The sequence below is a fragment of the Schistocerca americana genome, chromosome 5 (genome assembly GCF_021461395.2).
Source record: "Schistocerca americana isolate TAMUIC-IGC-003095 chromosome 5, iqSchAmer2.1, whole genome shotgun sequence".
Classification (NCBI taxonomy): Eukaryota; Metazoa; Arthropoda; class Insecta; order Orthoptera; family Acrididae; genus Schistocerca; species Schistocerca americana.
The window spans coordinates 538,514,816-538,537,886 of NC_060123.1; positions in this window are offsets into that span (position 1 = coordinate 538,514,816).

Genomic DNA, 23,071 nt, shown 5'->3' on the forward strand with positions numbered 1-23,071 from the left:
TTTTCACTTACATCTCCCGGTCACGACAGTTGATACCGTAGCGATATCCACGAAACCCCAAATTTCATTAAGTACACCTTTTTATTGTCCAGCTCTCCCCTCTCGTTCAGATAGCGGTAGGCGTGATAAATTCACCCCTCGAGTGTTGTCAGACTTACTCAGCAGACGCAGCCTTACATGATTTCCAACTTTTGTGCTACTTTCCGTGCGCGACATTTTGAATTTAGTTTTGTGTAACAAAGAAACGTGGCATTTTTAAGAATGTAGACAGTCACTTCGTACAAATACTTTATTAAAATAAAGAGGAAAAATTTGAAACGGGCAACATATCGAATAAAATGCCACGCCATGACGAATTCACTTGAGTCTTTTTAATACTTAGTGAACGTATAATCGTATATAAATGTGGTACATTAACAGTTATATTTAAAGGGTGAAAACACAAGTTTTGGACGTTATGATTAGTACTCCCACAAAACGCAAACAGCATGACATCGAATCAGAAAATGTTCCTACCCAGTTTTCTGTCACTAAACTTCTAAAATACATACTATATGCAGTCCACAACTTGTAAAAGGTTTTCTGCCTGTATATGCCTAAAATATGACGTCAAGCACATACAAGTTTACAGTGATAAATTACTTGGATTACAGCTTGATAATAAATTTAACTGAAAGGAGCATTCCACAAAGCTTTTCCTATGAGAAAGTTCTCAGACATAGATGGTGTAAAAACAACAAAAGCAGTTAGCATAGTATGCTTACTTTCCTTCCATAATGTCGTACGGGACTTGTTTTTTGGGTAATTTATCAGGCCAAGCAAAAGTTTTCCGAGTCCAAAAAGTGCTACACGAATTATTTGTGGTGTGATCTCAAAAACGTCCTCCAGAGGGTATATCATCTACTGCTTCCCAATATATTGAAACCTCAATCAAATTGATCGTTATAATATGTCTTTTTTCTTTTCAAACCGACAGATCAGTTCATGGAATCGATAGTATAAATAATAACAACTCTCGAAAAGATTTAAAATCACTTACTTTGGTTCAGAAAGGTGTCCACTGTTCAACAGTACACATTTTCTATACTATGCTAGCAACCATAAAAAATTTAACTAAGAATAAAGTTCAGTTTGAGAAGGTTCGAAAGGATTTAGTGGCGGAAAACTCCTTTTACTCCACTGATTAATTTCGTAGCAGAACTGACTGATGCGCGTATGTTGTTAATAATGTTGCATAATGTGAACATTCCGTACAATCTAAATTCGGAGAAAATTTTGTTCAGAGATTGAAAATAAGTGCAGCAAAATACGTTTTTTTTTATTTTTTTATTTTTTTTTATTTGATGACTACAACAGCCTAAGAGTTGCCACATGCTCATAAGTGCATTGAACTTTTAATACTTGGTGACATGTTTTACATCCCTTTAAATGCATATATGCTTAAGATCTTTCTTATTTTTATTTATTTATTTATTTATTTATTCTTACCGATTCCACATCCACAGGGGCTATTTCAACTGTGATCTCCACATGTGTTCACGTTTTCAAAATATTTATTGTGTATTCTTGTTATCTGGCATGTTCAACACCCCAGGGGACCTCTTCACTGTGTATCAACTGGAATAAAAAGTACATCTAATCCAATCTAACGTAATAATTTGCGCATTCCTTTCTGAAAAAGACATCCAAAATAGCAACTGTCCAAATTAAAAGCGTAGAGGTGGCGCATGATTCAGCTACTGTGCTCTCATTCGGGAGACGGACTATGCTTCATCCAGGTTTAGGTTTCCGTGATTCTCTAAATCGATTAAGGCGAGGGCTTCGACGGACCCGACCACCTTCCATCCTAGTCCAAACCTTGCTCGTCTTTCGTGTCTTACATCAACGTCGTAAAGGTAGTTTAAATAATTTCCTTTTAGCCCCAAACGGTCAATTCTACAGCCTACAGCGAGAGAGATTCGAAAGAGGCGACACATGTCTAAAACTACGGCAAAGTGTCCGTGAACCTTATGGAAACGAGATATTCTCTAGAAATCTCGAAGATCTCTTTCTACAAAGGTACGACAAACTTCTGTTTTCAGTTGCAGTCCGGAAACCCAGAGAAGGTGACAATCGTGGGGTTCTGTGAACTGTGTTCAGTGAAATTTGGCCCAGTTCTGTTTATGCCCAGAGAAGAAAGGCGTACTGATTCCCTGTTCGAGCTCCGGACCATGAAAGGCAGGTAGAACTGCAAAATGTCCTTAAGTCAAGTATACTACGCTCAAAATGACAAACATTTTCCATTGGGGGTCATTATTATTTGTTTTACTTTATGTCAGGCGCAAACACAAAATTTTTACTGATGATCTGACTTTCAAAAACTACAACAGAAAACATAAAACTCACATTACAAACACGGAATTGGAAAATCATATCTCTTGTACTTGACACAGATAAATTCAAAATAAATAGAAAATAAAATTTAGATAAGAATATGGTTCAAGTGCATAAGATGTTCTGTCTTGTTAACATAAAGGCCAGGATTATAAACCGATAATGTTGACGTAAGCTGTACCTTCTCCCACTAGTAGCGCACATCCTCTACTCGTGAATTCAATACATGAAAACAATTTTCATTATAATCCTATATATCTTTCTCATTACTTTCAGATGGCACATGAGCATTATAAAATTGCATATTACGTAACACATTCCTTTAAAAAAAAAAAACAGACTATGCCTTGTAAAATAACTCACCTGATACAAGCAAACGAAAGTTAGGGTGACAATGTATGATATTCAACTTGATAAAATCGTACAGAATATCCACCACAAAAAAGGAAAAGTAGTATTTACGCGGTAAAACAATTAGAACTGTCGCAATATGTTTATTTAAGAGGGCATATTGTCAAACATTGTGTCGACCACTGATGACGCTCTTCTTCCGGCAACAGGATATGTTTACGTTGCTGTTTATTTTCACAGCACAGCGTCTTTGCTTCGGATATATGGCGCATTTTTGCCTGATGAGCACTCTCTGGATGTAATTAGCCTGTAACTTAAGGCCTAACTAGTTTCCGGCAATACTGGTTGTAAATTTCACACATTCTCATTTGGACACTAATTTCACCGAGCGCAGTTTTCTCATACCCCATCTTGGTAGATTAGTCGCTCTGTGCGAAGACGAGTCCTCCTTTGTCAAGGGTATATTTGGAGACAGATGGAGCTTGCTAATAGGACTAGTAGTCTATCAAATGAAATAATTTCTCGCAATAGTAGAGAGTTGGATAACACGTTAAGTGATGTTCTGCTGTTCTTCGCTGGGATGTCGATAAAGCGACTAGTATTTGATATCCCACGATGAGGTCATATTTTATTGTCTCACTCGTTTACCTTCGCTCGAAGTCTTCCGCTCGTGCTTCATTTTTGTGACACCATTTCTTACATGCGAATACAACTAATGAAAGAATATTTTATGGCAAGAGGGAAGAGGTGGAAAGGTGATACCCCTCAGTTACACAACAACGTGCCACGCTGCAAAGTGATGTTACGGTGGACGTCTCCACTCTTCACATGGAGTGAGGATGTATCGCCCTGTGGCTAACTACCACTCTGTATTAAATTCCATTGTTGAGCAGAACAAAGTCATGTTTGTTATGTTTCGGATGAGAGCAGAATGGTAGAGGGGAACCTGTTGTTCACGAACGGATCGTATGGGAAACCCGAGTGGAATTGTAGTTGGTGATTCGTCCATTAGTTGAAGACAATGGGTTCGTCATTTCTTGGTACTATTGGAGATGAGTACCTATGAGCTGGCACAGGGTGCCACGCTTTCCCATCCTCTAGAGAAACTGTTTGGAAAATTTGGAGAACCTGTCTTCGAGAGTGCTTGTATGACTATTGTGCTGCCAGTATCGTATATCTCTTGGAGGGATAATGAGAATAGTAAATCAGCTTTAGGGTTTGTACAGAGGACTGCAGGCGAATAAAATATAACTGAAAGTGGTTAATAATTGTATGTAGTAACATTCGTCCACTTTAGGTATGCGTTAATGAACAACGTCTACTAGGACATTACTTGAATAGCAATCCGGGATTTCAGAGTTGTTCAACCTGTGGAGGATTCTAGTTCCTGTGGGCTGAAAGCTAACCACTACAACTTTTCACCGGGTTACTGACATATGTAACAATAAAAATGGTTCAAATGGCTCTGAGCACTATGGGACTTAACATCTATGGTCATCAGTTCCCCAGAACTTAGAACAACTTAAACCTAACTAACCTAAGGACAGCACAGAACACCCAGTCATCACGAGGCAGAGAAAACCCCTGACCCCGCCGGGAATCGAACCCGGGAACCCGGGCGTGGGAAGCGAGAACGCTACCGCACGACCACGAGCTGTGGACTATGTAACTATACTCCACAACGTTGGTGATCAACCAATGCATGGTTGTAGTGATTTATTCTTCTTTCAACTACGATCTACGTGTTTCGTAAGTTAAATTTTTATATACAACCACAACAAGGCTACTATAACCTCTTTTGTTCTGCGACTAGTTTGAAATTCAAAATTCTAAAACGGTGTATGCCACCAACCCATGGTTTTAAAACACATTGTATTTATATTTAGGTTCACAACACTGAATAGGTATACCCGGCCAGTACAAAGGGTTTCAAAACTGGGTTAACAAGAAACAGAAAACTGATTTTACTGTTTCAGCTGTTCTACGTATCTACGTATTATCTTCCCCCACCCACTCGCACTTGAATAAAACTTACAGAACACCCTTAAAACCATGTGGAACTATCAGAGAAATCGTTCTTTATGGTGTTCTTCAAATTGTGCTTCACACTGTCTTGAATGTCAATGATGATAGTGCATTGGACCCTCATAAGAATTTCTGCATATGGCTGTTTGTGATCGTCATGATAACACCAAGTCTCATTCCCGGTGATGATGCCATGATTTTTTCCCGAAAATAATTGTCCGAATTTCGTATTTCAGTCACCGCGTAAGACGTCCAAGCTTCGTTCTTTTTGTTCGGGAGTCAAGTTGTGTTGGACAAACATTACACACTACTCTACTCGTCTTCATAACACTCTGGAGCATGTGTTGAACATATGACTAAGAGATTTTTCTCCACTGACAAACCATAGCCACATGTCCACTACTTAAAGTGCCTGCTAACTGACTGGTGTGTGTGTGTGTGTGTGTGTGTGTGTGTGTGTGTGTGTGTGTGTGTGTGTGCGTGCGCGGTTCACGGGCGCTCAACGAGGAGCTTGTCAGCACACATACGAAAATTAGTAAGTGTGATTATGAGCAAAGTGGCTATAAAGAACAAAATGAACCAAGCTCTATTGAGTTACATTGTCTCCTAACCACAATAATGGTTATGCACACGATCATAGTGTCTCAGATCACTTAAGATATCAAAATCAGTGAAATTATCTACAACTGGTAATTAAATCATAAGTAATACAAGTGGACAGTTAGAATAACTATTTATCAAAACGTTGCTGGCTAACCAACCCCAAAAAGCATGGATGAGCCTGCTATCTTAGTAACACATTAAAAACTTTTCTCTAAAATTTTAGGGAACTAGTCGAACATTTCACAGAACGTACCACAATCGTGTCATTGTCATTTAAAATAGAAGGTAGATCTGTCGGTTAATGAGCTGATGTACTGTGGTCTGAATATAAATAAATGTAGCACACAGTGATATGTATGCCACAATCACCGCACAACACCTCTCGCTAGAGTCAGAAGACTGGCTTATCCAACTTGAAGACGACTGCGAAGGACATTATGCCGCCCGGTAGGAGGTGCGCTGCTGTCGCATTGTGGATTTTAGCAGTCCAAGCTCACCGTCTGTCACTTCCAGGCACTGTTCTTCCCATGGACGAGTGTGTCTCCACTTCACTGCGAGGTGACAGCATGGGGATAGTACAGTGAACTTTCTGCTGATCACGACATGCGTCTTGCTTCTACATCTGCCATATCGTTTGCTTTAATACCCATGTGCCTTGGCACCCAAGGAAAAGACCCTATCTTCCGCAGACTTTATGGGTTCAGGAGAGCGTCCTTGATAATTTAGACTACCTTATCTCCTGGCTACTAATGTTATAGAGATGGAAAGTAACTCAGGATGTCGAAAAAGACGAGGAATTTATAATTCGTCACACATCTCATCTGCTCCAGCGTCTTGAAGAATGCAGGTAAGACAACATAACACACAGTGAATTCCTGAGGTAACAGGATCTTGCGGATACGATCAGAAGTCAGCATATAATTTGCCATAGAATTCGATGAATTCCTGAGGCAACCTGCTCTTGAAGATTCGATCAATAGGAACAAAAGAGCAGCCAAAGGAGTCCGCCATCTGAGAATACTACGTAGTTTTCTTCTTTATCTGTAATGTCGTAAAAAAAGACGGAGGGGAACTATCTCTTCTGTAACGCACTAAATTTAAAACTACTCTGAGCCTATGCAACAACCTAGGTGACATTCGGTTAAAACTCTGGATTAGGGCTTATACTTAATCCACGCAAGTGATTCCAGCACACATTTCACTAATTAGCGACTGGAGGAAGGGCGCTACATAGGTGGACGAGCAACAGTATGGTACGATGGTGAATGGTGAGCAGCGAGAACCTTATACAACTGACGCACAATGAGGAGTTGCCTCCTGATGGTGATAGCCGGTTCCACAACTTCAGTACAGAGACTCAGTGTGGGCCTGGTTCTGTAAACACCAGTGGCCAGCTGAATCTATTTATGGTGGATAGCGCCAATGATTTCCGTGCAAGAAGGTCGCACGAAAGACCTATAAAAAACTCTAGCAGACAAGACCTTTCCGCTCCCAGAGTCTTGTTGCTAAGGCACTTTAAAAGTTCAACAACCTCTGCTTCCCGACATCCAGTAACTTTGGGTGTGTTAACCACGACAGTTCGGAATTAAGAATTATGTCAGAAACCTTACCGAGTCCTCAAAATGTTGAAGGGATGTCTCAAGTAAATTAAAAATATAGCGAGAACGATTAAAGAGAAACTGACGAATTTATCTTCAGAAAAGTTAAAACCCGTCTTTGAAACCATCTCCTCCCAGCACTTCACAGTATATTGTAACTGAGGAGACGATGTTGCTTTGTTAAGGTACATAAAACTGCGCAATCGACCGCAGATAAGGAACACCGTACAGGACAACGCACTGTAGATGTTATAGTGATAATGAATAGGGAAAAGAGGGTGGTACTTAAAACATTTCCCTGCGGAACACCATTCTCCTGCTCAAAATTATCTGACAGCACATCATCAACTCGGTACGTAATAAGGCAAAGTTACAAGGATAGAATGTATGGGGGTGGGGGCAACGGAAGTCGCACTGGTGAAGCTGACAGAAAACATTATGCCTCCAAGCAGTACTGTACACCTCATCCATGTCAAAAAATATGCCTTTACAATGCTGTCTACGTAGGAAAGCCTACAGGATAGCAGACTCTAGAAGGGTCAGATTGTCGACAGTGGATCGATATGTCCTGAATCCACACTACAGAGCTGTTACATGTCATATATTAACTGACAGAACGTCGTATATTGTTTTATAGCCTTTTAATGTTACTAGTCAGTGTGACATCCTCCTGCTATATCCGCAGGACAGGACAGATAGTTTAATTAGTAGAAAGGGGCCAAAATGAGTGGCTGTCAGTTGCACTCGAACATACTACTTTATTCATTTGACAAACATTGCAAGAGTAAAGGAAACATTAAAAACAGACCAAGCCAAATAATGAATTTTAGAACTTAATTCCCGGCTAAATGCGATATTCAATCTCACACCTCGAGGTCAAAACTGAAGGCCAATAACTTAAGAACCAAAAACAGGAATTTGAACTTAAAAGTAGAAGGCCTTATCTTATAACATTTCTTTAAATCAGGCTGAAGGCCAAAACAATCTCACGCCTTAAGGGCAAAACAACCTTAATTTAAAATCGACTAGAAGCCATACATAAACAAACAATAAGGACAAATAAGAAAAGGCAGCACATCAAACGGTGCTCAGAAGTTTCCAAGTTTCAGCCTGGAATTCAAACACTAACGCTCACATAGGTGAGTCAGGCAGCCGGCCCCACAGTTCTCAATCCGACGGCAACCCGACCGACAGACAGTCAGTGGAACAAGCGACAGGATAACTTCCCCTCCACCCGACCAGCACACAACAGGGAGTTCAATGGAACAATGCAGAAGGTATCGGCGCCCACAACGAATTACTCATTCAGCTGTCTAACTACACGCCGTGTTGGACAGCCACAACACGACGAGGAAAATGCACTGCCTGAATTTACGTCAATGGCCAGGGCAGGAAACAGGAACGTTAACGGCCACAAGGCAGAAGATTCCGCCGGTTCACTTCATTTCAAAAATAATCAAGTTAAGTTAAACTCCACAGGAGGGCGGCTAGAATTTCGCCAACTTGGAAACACACGTTGGTGTTCGCGGAAATATCGCAACAGCCCACAACGAAATTCCAACGACACAATGTGAACAGTTGGCGCTGGCTGGTAGGTTAAGTAAAGACTCAACTTTTGTGTCTTCGTTTCGGTGAGCCACGGACCAAGCAATGGGAAAAGACCCTCACACTCCAACCGCGCGTGGACGCCGCCAGTGGCCCCGGCCAGACACGCGCCATGGAGATTTCCTAGTTGCTCCACGTCAACCGACCAACTGCCTGCACACGGCACAGCCGGAAATCATAGGCGTGAGTCCAAAGATAGTACAAGGGTGTGAAAATCGATACGCGATAACCGCGGGAGACTAATCACAGAATAGCAACCAATGTTTAATGCAAAGCATAACGCGAGCCAGCCACGGCTCACAGTGATACATATTTGATAAAGATTAATGCAATACAAAAACTCTCCCCCACACTGGTCTCTCGCAACCAAGTCAATCTCCAGTGGGATGACCAGTTGTATAAGCAGAGTAATAGCGCTACCGTCCGTGGTTCGAAGAATTAAGGCCCGCGGCACAGCTTCCATAACGAGAGCACTGTTCCACATGTATCTTGGCAGTTTATCTTCTTGTAAGAGTACAATGTCTTCCACACGACATCAGATCATTTTCATGGCTCTGAGCACTATGGGACTTAACATCTTAGGTCATCAGTCCCCTAGAACTTAGAACTACTTAAACCTAACTAACCTAAAGACATCACACACATCCATGCCCGAGACAGGACTCGAACCTGCGACCCTAGCAGTCCTGCGGTTCCGGACTGCAGCGCCTAGAACCGTAAGACCACAGCTGCCGGCCAGATCAGTTTCATGTTAGGACGTTGTACTTCACGGAAATTCCACAATTCCAATAAATAATCTTTCTTCCACCTTATCGTAGCTAACTGTTGGTTCAAATGGCTCTGAGCACTATGGGACTCAACTGCTGAGGTCATTAGTCCCCTAGAACTTAGAACTAGTTAAACCTAACTAACCTAAGGACATCACACACATCCATGCCCGAGGCAGGATTCGAACCTGCGACCGTAGCGGTCTCGCGGTTCCAGACTGCAGTGCCAGAACCGCGCGGCCACTTCGGCCGGCAGCTAACTGTTCTCCCATAAGATAAGCCTTTATGTCAATGCTTATAGTGTCCCATGTGCGGTTTTTCGTGAGTTGAAGGCTTCTTAAATTCCTTGTAATAAAGTCCTAAGTATTTCTTCATCTACTAGCGATTTCCCCAGAACCTGCCCGAGGCAATGTTTCGTTGTTGCTACCGTCCTTTCCTACCAGTCTTCCCATATAGCCGCTTGTGGTATACTAAACCTCCATGAGACACCTTGGCGAGCGAAGTGATGGGTGGTTCTCGCATCTTGCAATGTCTTTGAGATCTGTGTCTGCAGCCTGAAACGTTTTTGCATCATCCTAATCGACAGAGTGTAGCACGCATAACTGCAGTTATTTATATATGTGGTACCTTAATATGTACACACATCATTATGTTGGTTGTTTTTTCTCTGCGTCGAACAGTATTCTCACAAACACCTCGCAAACGTTATAACCTGATGTCTACGGTACGGTCGTACCTGCACCATGAAGTGAACAACGCCTGGCAGTATAGATTATCCGTTGTGGGAACACACTTCCACAGTTAGACACCTCACTAGCTGTCCAGTGGAAAGTAAGTATCGATTGTTTGCTCTTGCCACATGTACTTGGAAGTACTAACCAACCTAAAAACACGCGATTTGTAATAAATGCCATTATTATTCTGAGAATAACGCAATTATTTAAGTAATGTTGTGCAGTACAGACTGTCACAAATTTATCTGTGCGCCTATCTGATAATGGAGGTGGAGAGTTCTGGTTGTAGCACATGTAAAAAGTAAGATACAGCACTTCTGCAGCAAGCTGCCAAGTTTGTCGTAATGTGATTCTGTAAAATCTAAGACGGTCACTGTAAACTGATAGTAAATTTAATGCCATCGTAGAAGAGAATCTATCTCATGTCTGTGTACTCTTCTGGCTATCTGCAAGGAGCACCCATGTTTGTGAACTCTTTTACTGTTTGTCTTCCCCTTAAAATTCATATCGTATTTCAGTTAATATTACAGTAGTCACTAGGTGGTGTAATTGTACGTCTGTTGAAGAAGCACCCACGTAAATGGATGAGAACCTTTTAAGAGAGCTGGAAGCTTGCTAGACTACACTAGTCTCGCAGAATGATTTGAAAGGCAACTGGTGACTATAAGTTCATGCTCTGACAGTAGTTACTTTAACTAGCAAGCCTTCCACTTGACCAACAGGCCTATGCGTCTATAAAACTGACTTTGCCCTTTGACTGTGGTTGTTGCTGATAGGCAGCATTAGAGGTTATTGCGGTGTCACCGTCAGACACCACTCTTGCTAGGTGGTAGCTTTTAAATCGGCCGCGTTCCGGTAGTATACGTCGGACCCGCGTGTCGCCACTGTCAGTGATCGCAGACCGAGCGCCACCACACGGCAGGTCTAGAGAGACGTAGTAGCACTCGCCCCAGTTGTACAGACGACTTTGCCAGAAGGGGATCACTGACAAATACGCTCTCATTTGCCGAGACGATAGTTAGCATAGCCTTCAGCTAAGTCAATTGCTACGACCTAGCAAGGCGCCATCACCAAGTTATATTGAGATGATAATACTGTGTCAACAAGACCAATGTTCACCAATTATGTATTAAAGTTAAGTATTCCAGAAGCTACGTACTTTTCTTTATAGCATTCATTACGTGTCCTGTTTCAGACCTCACGCCAGCCTGCGTGAATTCAAGCGCGTGCCTTTCGGCTTCCTCTCATTGTGTCTAGGCTGTCTTGCCTAGACACAACAGTTATCACTTTCATCAGAATATAAATTAACTTGAATGCTGGAAAAATTCAATGAAATGTTGGCCCTGTCATTATTGTGGTCAATTTTTGGTGGGTTATTAATATGTCAACACGGGATTGATATCCTATAATAATTACGGCAAAAGTTTATTGATAACAGAATAGGAGAAACCATAAGAGTTAAGCGTGATGATAGGTAAACCATGATCTGCTGGCAACAGAAATAGCTGCAACAAATAGTTAACACTCCACTTGGTGGCGGTTGGTTGGCAAAGACTAAGGTACTTCTGAGTAAACTATTTACTCTGGCTGAAAACATGGATAACACAATTTGAAATTATCTAATGCTGAACAGACTGATGGATTTGGCCTACACATAAGTTATACTAAACTGAGAAAAAGCGGAGAGATCGTGATAATGTTTGACCTAACAAGCCACAGCAGCAATATTATAACCCTTTTTCAATGTGTGGTACTGCCCCAGGTGATTGTCAAAGTTCAAGTGTTTGCAGTGCAGTTGTGCGCAGCGCATTCGTTACTGCACACACGAAATATGCAAAGTCACCACTGGCGATGTATTACAAAGATCACAATCACTCTCTAATGGAGCCTTGAAATCTCATCAGATTACAGCGTATGGCACTCCCGGTCGCCAGTCAGACCATGGATCAATTTGACTCACATATATGGCAGTGTGTATAATGAAATCAAGCCTCAGGGTGGCAGACTTGACGTGAATAAGCCTGCCCTTGGCACAGCAGGTCGTCCAGGGTGACTGATGTCTAAACTGTTGGTATATCCACGTTCTCACCACAGGCTCCCCAGTCAAGACCAATGCTAGTGCGAAGTCATGCTCAGGACAAGTATGCCAAGTGCAAGCCACTCATAACAAGAGGCAAGACCAGAAACCTCTCCAAACGGGAATCTGAACCACAAGACCATGTTTCTCCTCTCCTCAATTTCCATCAAACCTCGGTAAACTCCACAAAAGCACTTACGCAACTGTCCCCACGAGGGTTTCGTGTCAATCACAAGAATCCACATGCTCCACATCTCCCCTCAATTCGTCTGCTGTACTCTTCTTCCAGTCCTAATCAAAATTAACAATACTGTTCTCTTTTCTGGAGAAGCAGGCCATATCTGACTTGTAAATTCCCGTTTGACTCCTGACTTATTTTTTTCCCATTGGCCACTTTAGGCAGCGTGTTTTGAGTTTCCATTTAGCCATAAAGTGAACAACACATTTATCATGGAGATCATTATCAGGATGGTCCAAACCTTACAGCGTGTCTGACCAGGAGCCTCAGCTACACTAAGGGAAATGCTTTTGTGTCCCAGCATAGACCATGTCAGAGCCCCGATAAATGTAGCATTCCATTCTAAAATTGTTTCAAAGGCCTGAAGCTACCCAGAAACTCCGCAGGCAGAGGGAACTTTACTGACAGCCACCCCTGTTCACAAGGCGCGTTTACTACACTGTCCAAATGCCTTGACAAGGTGACCTAAATTTGTCTCTTGCTCCTGCACCTGCTATGACTAAAGGCACCTAACAGGTGGATCCAGGCAGGCGGATTTTTCCACCTCTCCAGCCGAAAGCATTTTCGACACACTCGTGCAAGAAATTCTTGGAACTAGCAGCTTCGAGACGTTCCTTTCCCCAATGACTGTAAGAGGCTTGCAGGAACAAACGTCCACTGCAAGATTTACTGTTCAATGATCAAACCGTATGCTTATTCTCAACTCCAGAAAATGCTATTCAAAGGAGAATCGGCATACAGATCCTTCATGCATTAACAATGTACATGCTCCTATCAGAGCCCGCTCATGTTGATAACTTCCTGTCATCTCGCAAAAATTATATCTTTTGACAAAAATCAACACTACATAGTAGCTTTTGAATACGAAAAAATAGTGAGAGAGTGACTCCTCCTCTCAGGCTTTTCCTGTAAATTCATGTATACAAACTGATGTCGTCCTCATAGCGGTATGAGTCCATCCTGAAGAAATGGGTTGTAGCGTTCTTTGATTTTGTTGGAAACTCAGGTCTTGTTGTTACGCTCTTAGTATTCTGCAAGAGAGATAACCTGCTAGGACATTCGTAGCCTACTTCGGTTTGCTGAATCTAGTTCGTGGATAATGAATCTGCCCTTTCTCTTTTCTGGACCTTTAACGTTATGAATGAAATGGAAAATTCATGACATTATGTGCAATACCTATAGCTTCCACTAAGAGCTGTAACTTGATGTGTTAAATAGGTAACCCATGCATTACTAGCCATGCCTTGTTTATACGTCTTTTGTGTCTCTGGCCAAGGGTCGTAGGAGACGTGTCGTTTATGTCAAGTTTCAAGTGTGAACCATTAAGGCCCATGCTAGCAGAATGGAAGACTATAATCGCTCTTTTGATGTACGTGAGAGCAAATTTTTCCGATTGACTGAGGCGAGGCAGTGTTACCACTGCGATAACATTAAATTCCTTGTATTTCATTTTTTATTAACAACAAAAGTATTTCAGTGATTTGGGTCGCTCGTATCCAGCCATGTGCCACCATGGAATCAGTAAACTGACAGTTCGCGATGTCAAATCCAGAAGAGCGTCACCAATACCTTCAGTCTTGAACCCAGGAAGGCAAGTAGTAATCCATGTTGAGGAAAGGTTATCTTTCTGATTGGAGAATCTGTTTTTACTGACAACCAAATGGACAAGTGTATTTTTAATCTCGGATGTTCTAATGTACAGAACTGCTCCTTATACCCTTTGTGAGGCATCACAGAATACTATAAGTTTGAAATTTACGAATTTTAACCATGCAGTCCCTTCCATCTGGGTAATCAGAATGATTTTGTTCTGGCGTCCAAAATTCGCGTCTGCGTGCTAAGTGTGGAGTTAAGGTGCTTTTATCAGCTGCCATGGGCTACGTGTCCATAAACCCTGTAGCCAATTCACGCAAAGCTGTAGAAACCGGAAAAGGGTTGCCTGTAAGCCAAATTGTAAACGTGTAAATCTGTACTTGTTCGTAGTTTACCGAACTGTATCTTCCCTTCTCTCAGCACATGTTCAGAAGAATCGCATTGAACCTCAGCCTTTTCCTTCAATGATAGACGTAAGAAGGCTTGAATGCCACCCCCTACAACTGACTTTTGCTACATCCTGAAGAGAATTAAAGTTGACAGCAGCAAATCTGGTCGTAAATTGAGATTGTCGATAAGTAACCGTGTATTATTTTCTTGTGATAAAGATTCGAAGACGTTTCTTCACTTTGCAACCCCTGTCTTTCGTCCTTCACTGCGTGATGACATATGTGAAATACTTCATTTCAAGTGTCCTGCAAGCTGATCCTTTAACATGCTCATTCAGCATGTAAATCGGCATTTGTGCGTAACACATCTCACGAGAATGAACGTTACATCGTACACTATTTTATTTGTAACCACATAACACGTTTTCGTGTGTTGCAACGATCTGAAGAAAGGATCATATCTTCCAGCCTTAGTAATGAAACTACCTTCCGCCATTTGGAATGTGTCATTGAAATTCTGCAAACCGGCGGCACATTTCGGTGAGAGTGATCTTTCTTGTTGCTCTTTTAAGCCTAAACGCATGTTCTTATCTAATGAAGATGAATCTTCGTTGAGGTGCACGGGGCTAACAGTACTATGGCTGACAATAATACCCGAGTTGCGCACACTGAAAATCTATCCAGATCTAGAAGGATGAAGAACTGTCAGGTCAGTAAGGCGTATTGGTGTGTCGTCCTTTATTATTTTGTAGTACTGGTAGGCACCTGTAAGAACTTCAATAGGGCACTGGTGCTCGTCGTCCTTGTGATCAGCAAGTAGCAGCTTATGGATGGTAATATCATATGGAACAGGTGGAAGTGATGAGTGCGTGCTCCTATTTCAAAGGTCGGAGAAAGTCTAGGTATTTCTTGTAGAAACTCCTGTAAACTTGAAGAGAACAACACTGTCATTTGTTGAGATGTTTGGAGGGTGATAAACCGTAAAAGCAAGCTGCTGGCCTAATCCTGTCGACGGAACTCGTGCAAATGAAACTGCATTGTCTTCCGGTGCCGAGTAAATCGCGCGTTAGGCTCTTCAGTCCTGAAGCTAGGCAGTTGATCATCAGTCTTTATGATCGAGACTCGTAGTTCTACATTGTAGACAGATACATGTTGGAACATCTTGCATGCAGAAAAAGCTACAAAGCTACTTTGTTTTTCCTGTTGCCTTCGTAGAATTAGGCGCCATTTTCTGATGCAAGAAAAGTAGTGGTGAGATTTTCAGTTGGTTAATCCTATTCTTGATGCTCGATATCTTCATCCATTCCAGCGTCCAATGAAGACATGAGTCACAAAACACGTAGTATTTAGACTGCTCTCTTCTCGTCTTTCCTCCCAGCTGTCACCCTCCCCCTCCTTAGTATTCACCTGTAGAGTCGCAGCTTTCGGATGTGAATGTATATAAAACGCTACTACCTCTAATTTACTGGGTCTTTTCCTTTGTCGTTCCAAAATTTCCATTAGCTTCATGGCGTTACTTTTGGCAATTCTCTCTCTCTTGTAGAGTGAATAACCCAGCGTCTAACTATATCTATTGGAAGTGCAAGCAGTCTCGCGAGGCGTGTACGCGTCGATTATATTCGATCTGTTGATGAATGTCCAATCGGTTTCATAGTTTCGAGATGAGCATGAATTATAAACTTTTGGTCTCTATAGAGAGAAAATAATATAATATACTTTTCGTTTCCTTATACGAACCCGTAGAGGCATTCAACCAAGTTCTTTGGCACGGCCTCTATAATTCCTCGGAGAATGATGAGTTCGACTACAATAGAAATCGAAAGATTGCTGTCTACGGATGATTGACAGTGTTTCCAAATTCGCGTGCACTTCTCCATTTCTCCTGAAAACAACTCCAATTTGATGGTGGGAATTTTGACAATATGTGCCACATTTAACGGAGTGCTATTGCATCTAAAGCTAGTGCATGTGTCAGGTTTGTAACCCTTGAATAAAAACTAACAGCCTGTCTTGTTGCTTTCATGACTGCATTCCTAGTGATGTCTACATATTCCCCGCACTTACTGACGTCTGCGTCATAGTCTGTGTCGGAAACAAGATACTAAATTGCATAGTCATGCACTCTCAACCCATCTAGCATCTATTCCAATCGACCCCGAACATCTCATAATCTGTATCTTCGCCTGCATCTCCTTCGTCAATTTCCACACTGAACTCATATTACTATTGTTCTTCCAGACTTTCGTTTCCTTTTCGAGTAGCGTAAGTGCATATCTATATACGTCTCCGTCACCATACCTTGAACTCAAGTGATGCACGAACAGTTAGATAATGTGAAACGAGGAATGTCCATCTTGCGATGTCTCTGATTACCGCTACGGAACAGCAGAAAAGAATTGTAGTGCAATGAACAATAGAAGGTGCTGCTATAATTCCAATATTTAGCATTAAAACGCAGAGCAAGTAACTCACAATATTTTCCAAGTCAGTTAATATGCGCCTACCACGAAAAAAAGCTTCCTACTCAAAATGAAGGAGATGAGGTTCCTCGACTCAAGATCTGCTGCTATGGGCTGTCGAAGTGAAACAAGCGTACGTCGTTTCATCTCTTTTTTCGTCTTGCAGTTGGTTTCTCGCCGCAACGTGTTACAGATCCCGGGTTTCGGCACCATTTTATATGGCGTATACTAACTGACAAGACAACACTTACTATGTTATTAGTCTGAAATATACATACTATAAAGGTTAATTCAGTATAAATAGAGTAAATTATTTAAATCACAACATGAGCTGCCCCGTCTCTATCATTCAGCCCAGACGACGGTTGATCATTTGAAACAACGTCTTTCCTACGCAGCTCTTTAATGCGAATCCTGGCTTGAGGGGAGGTGTGAAAACAGCCTCTCTCCATGAGTTCGCAAAGTGACCGTCCACACACTGAATTAAAAATACTCTAAGAAGAGGATTTCCTATGACGCTGTTTGCTATTTTTGCAGCATACTCTATTGGATTTGGCCACTAGCGGCTTCTCTATCAAGAGCCTTAGGCAATTACGAAGACAGCTCCCACATGTAGAAACAGTAATTGTAGCCCTGAGAATTGTTGTACATCAAGTCCCTCTAACCCCTCTCCATGGTCGCACCTTATCAGCGGAACGCTGCAGCCTTGCTGGCAATGTTAGTAGTCGTCTCGAAATGCTCTGCCATTCTTTGGTCGATGTTCTCCGTGTCGTTTGGAGACAAACCTGCTGCAGCACCACCTCTATTTACCAGAAATCCTCCAGATGGATCCTCATAGTGTCGTCGAAAGACTGGAGTGATTATGTAGTACATGAGCAGGTGTCATGATCTTTCCTTGCTCTCCGTGTTACTGTTTTGAGCTTCGGGTGTCGCTACTCGAAAAACTGTGAGGTTTTCTGTTATTGAGTGACACTTAAACTCTCCCAGAGCTTCACGCATGCATGCCACCCATTCCTGAACACTCCCTCAGCGATCAAACATAGACACAGGTTTGAATGGTTTCCTGTTGACTCTAATTTTCGTCCCTCTTCGTAGTTTCGTTCCTAGTATTGATCCATCTCGTAGGGAGATGGTGAATGGGAAGTGGTCACTTTAATGAAGGTTTTAGTAACCCTCCACTGAATAGTATTGGTGAAGGATCCGGAGCAGAAACAGAGGTGTTGGTAGAGAACGACCCCGTACCAGTGTTGAAATGAGTGGGACTACCCTTGTTGCCGATTCACAGCTCCTGAGACATCATGAGGCTTTCTGAAACTGTAGTGGCAACCAAATAACACATTAAGGGCACTGAAGTCTCACAGGACTGGCGGGGATATTGATCTATGTAACATCTGTGAAAGCCCCAGAATCGATGTTTTCTTTTTGCGGGAGTGAGCAAATAGTCATTCCTCGGTCGCATGAACTCCAGTGGCAACCGTTTGTAGGTCCCAGTAATATAGAATAGGAGTGGTGAGTGTTACTGACAAACACAGCTATCCATCCCCCTGCCATTTGACAAATCGGGTCTTCCTTGTGGTGGAGCATATGGCGACATAGGACTGGGGCGTTAGTAGCTTTAAAATGTTTGATGTAAACACAATCACAGCGGACATTCCTACTCTAGGAGTTTGTTCCTCCATATGCGTCCTGAACCCACTGATGTATCACTGGGTACGGATCCATTTTATCAGTGAAGCTTTTTTCCATCCTATCTCTCCGTCGGGCTGGTGATTCAGCGAAAATTGAGTGCTTAGTTGTGGGGCTTGATTATCCAAATATTTCAATGTCTCCGAAGTCAGTTAAATAGAATGAGATCAATATGATATGATGGTTTACGACCTGTCTTATTCAGTAGTAGACGTGTCCCATCCAGCTTGGTGACCAGAAGAGAAGTCGGACAAATGACTGCAGCAGTTGTGGTGGCTGTGGAGGCTATTTATTAGCTTCTGGCTCAATTGTTCCTGTGAACTTGTTACTCAGGAGAGCCATGGCTGCAGGAATGGCAACAGCTCTACAACAACATTTACAAAAGCAGATATTAGTGCTGACACTAGCATCCTCCATTTCAGTTGACATATCGGCTTTTAGAAAAGGTTTTGAGTGAGCTGAACCAAACCAAGCAGCGAAACTAAGAAGCTTCATTGCTTTGTCGTTCTTCCGTATTCCGTACAATGAGGGCATAAAGATCCTCATTGTACGGAATACACTTTGTCTCTGCTTCAGAAAGTGGGGAGGGATCCTCAGCACAATTAACAGACTTCGGCTGAGACGAATGAACAACGCATGCTATGATGGTAGGCTGTGGCGGTGAATGGAACGGGTGTTCACGAATGTCAACTGCGTAGTCGATGCTCTTGGGTTACAACACTAGCTCCGTTTACCGCCGCTGCCTACCACCTTGGAATGAGTGTCTGAGGATGATCAAAAACTGACCGAAACAGGTTACCCTCAAAATATATGATTTTGCGGTCAAGACTGTGTCTGTCCAGTTTTAAAATTACTAAGGCTTACTGCTTCTTGGGAACTAAACGTTTCAGACAACAGTTTTCCACTCCTCATTTGCTTAATCGATGTCAAAGAACCCGAAATGTCCTCTCAACCCTTCTGAATATGAAAAGGAGAAACTTTCTATTAACTACGAAAAACATATTCTGTCCAGCACCCCATATTCCGTTACTATAAACTGTGGTCATTTGAATGAAGGTCATCAGTAACCATCTTCAGGCCAGTATTAGCGAGGGCCGGCAGGAGGAAGAGAGATCTACAGCGAGGATGAAATATTAGAAGAGTATTGATTCCTTTTTAATCAATACTCTTCTAAGTGGTTTGATACAGCCTGCCACAAATACCTCGCAAGTGCCAGCCTTTTCACTTTGGTGTAGCAACTGCAACTTACATCCTAAATTATTTGCTAGATGTATTCCAACCGCTGTCTTCCTCTACAGTTTTTGCCGTCTACATCTCCCACTAGTACCACCGAAATCACTCCCTGATGTCTTAACAGATATCCCATCACCCTGTTCCTTCTCCTAGTCGGTGTCTTCTACATATTCCTTTCCTCACAGATTCTACGCAGAACCTCCTCATTCCTTAATTATCAGTCCACCTAATTACCAACATTCGTCTGTAGCACCACATCTTAAATGCTTCGATTCTCTTCTGTTTCATATTTCCACAGCCCATGTTTCACTGCTGTTCCGGTGTAACGACAAGCGCCAGCATGACGATGAAGAACAAAAGATCAAAGACGGCTGTGAGACTACGTCAGCCAGTAGCACGCTAACTAGGACGACACCACCACTAGCGTGGCACGTGTTTGAAGAGAATATAAGTATAGCGCCCCCTAACTGCGGCCTGAGTGGTAGAAGAGCCGTCATGCAAACGCTACAGCAGTGACGTATGAACTGTAATGTTTTACTTGCGTTTAAATTGCCTATACCAAACTACATTGATTATTTGTATGTCGCCATTTGCTTGCGGCACACCTTTGTGAATATGGAAAGTTAAGTATTGTCAATTTAACTTACTATTGTAAACTCCATTATTATGATTTGCTGGAATTGTTGTCTAGTGATCCAAGAAAAAAGTTTCCTAGGCACCATATATTAGACGAGTGAGCAGGTTAGTACATTGGCGACGAGTTATAAGAAGAAACCAGTGCCTCGCGGCCACGGAATTTTCTTTTGTGTTTTGCTGGCGCCTTCTTTGCAGGGGTGTTTACTTGCTTTAACAGTTACGCAGCGTATTTTTGCTTATCAGGTGGGCGTTGCAGAAATTCTTTACTTTTGCACCGCTTTTTCTTGCTTGCCTTTTCTGTTTTCTGCATTTGTCTCTTCCACCTTTCCCACCCCCAGCTCAGGCGCCACAGTTGCAAGCGTTAGATGCAACGCATCTAATGTGGATGTTTCAGTTTCAGAACCAGCAAATATTCTCACTGCTAAACACTGAATAACAACTCCTGGCAAATCAAACTAATAATGCAGCACAAGCAACACTTGCTACAGCTCGAAGTGCTACTCCACCTTTTCGTTTGTTTCATGAACCACAAGAGGCATGGCTCGAGTGGTTGCAATAGTTCGAAGCCCATCGTAATTGCTCACAACATACTAGGTACTGTAAAACTTCCCTATCTGCTGTGCATAGTAGGAAGCATTTAGGCTCCTATAAAAACTGTTCCCTAATGCCACTCCGAGTGAACTTTCGTATGATCAGGTTGTAGATTCGCTAACCAACTATTATGACCAACAAGTGAATGTGGCAACAACTAGATAGCAATTGTTTATTTATAAGAAACGATCAGAAAAACTTATCGCGAATGGATAACAGTTTTGCAGGGCTTGACAGGGAAATGAAAATTCACACACGCTTGTGGTATTTTACAAAAAAAAAAAAAAAAAAGAAAGGTTCAAATGAATCCGAGCACTATGGGACTTAACTTCTGAGGTCATCAGTCCCCTACAACGTAGAACTACTTAAACCTAACTAACCTAAGGACATCGCACACACCCACGCCCGAGGCAGGATTCGAACCTGCGACCGTAGCAGTCGCGCGATATTTTATATTCAGATGTTATGTTGCGTGATGCGATTATTTACAATGAAATTGATGTCAAACTGAGAGAAGGCATTTTGAAACAGCCCGATCCACCATTTCAGCAAATACTGGATCAGTAGCAAATACTAGATCAATAGGATTCAGGTGTCCTGCCGGCCGATAAATTTGAGCAGGCAGCAGTTTGTCAGTTTGAGTCCCTTGTTAGCGACTCGCCCATTTGGAGCGGCAGTTTGCACTTGCCACGCCGGTTAAACAACTCTCTATGCCCCGTAAGGAGCTTGCTAAACAGGTGGCTACACAGGCGAACTGATTTAAATCATGTCCTCAGTGTTATTCACGGCACAAACGATGAGACTGCTCCTCCCAACAAGCGCAGTGTCACGCTTGTGTCAAGAAAGCTAGCTAAAGCCGGATATAAGCACAGCCGAAATTTTGTGAAAAACCTAACGGTGTTCCTAAAGGTTAGGCTAAACACGGTTGGCGGTGGCGTGTCTCTTAGAAGTAGTTTATCTTCCGACTCATGCGATTATAGTTGGTGGTGAATTTAATTTGCCCTCGATATGTTTGCGAAAATACGTTTTTAATTCCGGAGGTACGCATAAAACATCATCCGAAATTGGGCTAAACCCATTCTCTAAAAATTATTTCGAGCACTTAGTTCATGAGCCGACGCCCACCCGGTTAAAAATGGTTCAAATGGCTCTGAGCACTATGGGACTCAACTGCTGAGGTCATTAGTCCCCTAGAACTTAGAATTAGTTAAACCTAACTAACCTAAGGACATCACAAACATCCATGCCCGATGCAGGATTCGAACCTGCGACCGTAGCGGCCTTGCGGTTCCAGACTGCAGCGCCTTTAACCGCACGGCCACTTCGGCCGGCCCCACCCGGTTAGCCGATCGGTCTAAAGCACTGCTTTCCAGGCGGGAAGGCGTGCCAGTCTCCGGCACAAATCAGCCCGGCGGATAAGTGTCGAAGTCCGGTGTGCTGGCCAGTCTGTGGATGGTTTTAAGGAGGTTTTCCCTCTGCCTCAGCGAATGCGGGCTGGTTCCCACTATTCCGTCTCAGTTACACTATCTCGGCGATTGCTGCGCAAACACTGTCTCCACGTACGCAAGGAAGGGCAGCACGTTTTGTATTATCGCAAAATATTGGAGAGAGTGTCACTGAAATGATACAGGATTTGGGGTGTACATAATTAAAAGAAAGGTGTTTTTCGTTGCGACGGATTCTTTTCACGAAATTCCAATGACCAACTTAGAATGAAAAAATATTTTGTTGACACTGACCTACATAGGGAGAAGCGATCACCACGATAAAATCAGGAAAATCAGAGCTCGTATTGATAGATATGGGTGTTCCTTGTTTCCGCGCGCTATATGAGATTGGAATATGAGAGAATTCTGAAGGTGGTTCGATCAACCCTCTTCCAGGTACTTAAAAGTGATTTGCAGAGAATCCATGTAGATGTAGATGTACTGAGTTATTCCTTATTCCTGTATCTACAGCTTTAGAGGACTTAAAGTGTATCTCGTCATTCCTCACTACTCCCGCATCAACCTCTTAGCGTTTTGATTCTTCTTCACTTATCTCTTGTTCAGCCTACATTTCATTACTACAACTTTATGAACCGAATCTATATCTGCTTCTGGGTATATCTCGC